Below are 2,332 nucleotides of genomic sequence, written 5' to 3' on the forward strand. Positions count from 1 at the left end.
GTTTTCAGGGACAGCAGTAGTTCTGTGGGATCCGAGCGGCTCGACCGAGTCTCAGGTGTGCTCCGCTGATGGAGCTCGCGCTTCAGACGCCTGGCAGCAGGTGAGCTCACTCACACACAGCAGCCTTATTAAACACAGAGCAGAAGTCTAGTTACTTTAGTGCTGGTGAGCCCGAGTCAAACCCGTCACGAGCATCCGGGTCACGTTACAAACAGACGCAAGACGCGTTTGCTTCAAAAAGCTTATGTTTTAGGACCAATATTTGGCATTAGAAATATTTTTGCATTGTGACATTAATGAAAAATGTTTTTTTGTTGTAATGCAAACAAATAAATTGATTGCTAAATGTTAATATAAATGTATTATTGGTGATAAATTAATTATTTAATGTATTTACAATTTAGGTTTGTTATACTGAATTTAATTTCCTAACATAGAAAATCATTGTCTCCAGACAGACTGAGTGAGAGTTTTTTTTTTACTGGAATGAGAATTTGAGATCCTGAAAATAATCTCACAATGCAAAAAGTGGCTTCATTTTCTCCAGTTTTAATGCATGCCATATATACTGAATGTAAACATCTCTATATGTGCAGTTTTATTTCAGTTTTTAATATAAATGTATATATATATAGTGCACATAAAAATCTAGCATGGTATGAAATCTATATGTGTGTGTCAAGTCAAGTCAAGTCACCTTTATTTATATAGCGCTTTTAACAATACAGATTGTGTCAAAGCAACTGAACAGCATTAATTAGGAAAATAGTGTCAATAATGCAAAATGACAATAGTAAACACTAATTTTCCAGTTAAAGACAGTTCATCATTGAATTCAGTGATGTCATCATCCAGCTCAGTTCAGTTTAAATAGTATCTTTGCAATCATTTGCAATCAAGTCAACGATATCGCTGGAAATGAAGTGTCCCCAACTAAGCAAGCCAGAGGAACCAAAACTCCATCGGTGACAGAATGGAGAAAAAACCCTGGGAGAAACCAGGCTCAGTCAGGGGCAGTTCTCCTCTGGCTAGACCAAACCAGCAGTTCAGTTCCAGGCTGCAGCAAAGTCACATTGTGCAGAGGACTCAACTGGTTCCTGTGGTCTTGTCCCGGTGGTCGTCTATTTAGTTTAATATTTCATTTAGTTTCATTTAGTTAAAAAAATAAAAACAAATCAAATGAAAATGGAAAATAAAAACTATTTTAAAAATGAATAAAAACTATAATAGTGTCTCAATGATACTAAAATAACACTGACTGTAATAAATGGAGGGCTCATTAATATATTACGTTTTATTAAATGATGCATTTAAAAAAGATTTTTAAGCAATAAAATATGTAGTCTATACAGCTAATATAACATAGCAGTCTCTTAAGAAAATGCCATTTTTATTATATAAATCTTTTGGTTTTACAATACCAAAACATAGAGGTAATATTTCAAACACAAAATGTAAAATATCAAAACCTATTTACATTCATGCATTTGGCAGATGCTTTTATCCAAACTTGACTTGCACTGCATTCAAGGTTTATATATAATAATCCCTTCATACATTCACTACAAAACTACGTTTATAGTTTATTTTTACTGTATTTTCTGTCAAATGCACATTCAGTCGTTTGTCAGTATTATTTTATTATCTCTGAAATAATGTTATATTAAAAAATATATTTTAAATTAAATTTAAACATTTTTAATTGTTAAAATGTGATTTTGTTGTTTTTCATTGTTTTTTTTATTTGTTTTTTTATGGTTTTAGTTAACCACAGTGCAGCTTGAATGCTGTGACCTGTTAATATGTGTGCAAAAATCATTATATGCTTATTATAATCACTTATATTACTAGTGCTCAAAGGATAGATCATGCCAGCAATGCCAAGGTCATGGGTTTGATTCGCATGGAATGCATGAACTTTGCATGAATATTTGTGCATCCAATGGAATGCAAGTCACTTTGGATAAAAGCATCTGCTAAATGCATGAATATGAATGAATGTTGGGGTCAGAAATACATGTACATGCAGGGAAAGTTTGACATTCATTCACATAATGCTGCTGTTGTAATAATAACAAATGAGTGTTAATGAGTGAATCTAATCCTGAGCAGTGGTTTTCTCGTCGCATCTGCGATGGTCTTTTAAAGGCATGAAGTTTAAAGCCTCTTGAGCACTTTTAAAGATGCTTAACGTGCTGCAGTAAACAGACAGATGAACGTTACAGTCATTTGAAGAGCAGATTAGACTGGACTTGTGCATTACATATGCTCTGAGCACACACACAGATCTCATGTCTGCTCATTCACACACACACACACACACACACACACA

At 33.8% G+C, this 2,332-nt stretch overlaps 1 protein-coding gene across 1 annotated transcript in view; it reads left to right on the forward strand.

Annotated features, from left to right (window-relative positions):
• The first annotated feature begins 41 nt into the window (after positions 1–41).
• Positions 42–2,332, forward strand: part of LOC107744213 (leucine-rich repeat and immunoglobulin-like domain-containing nogo receptor-interacting protein 1) — a 6,901-nt gene continuing 4,610 nt past the window's right edge. The window contains exon 1 of the mRNA XM_016557737.1: positions 42–100. The gene's annotated coding sequence lies outside the window, so the exon portion shown is untranslated. The remainder of the gene's footprint in view (positions 101–2,332) is intronic.

This window comes from Sinocyclocheilus rhinocerous, unplaced genomic scaffold (genome assembly GCF_001515625.1).
Source record: "Sinocyclocheilus rhinocerous isolate Xijiao unplaced genomic scaffold, SAMN03320098_v1.1 scaffold618, whole genome shotgun sequence".
Classification (NCBI taxonomy): Eukaryota; Metazoa; Chordata; class Actinopteri; order Cypriniformes; family Cyprinidae; genus Sinocyclocheilus; species Sinocyclocheilus rhinocerous.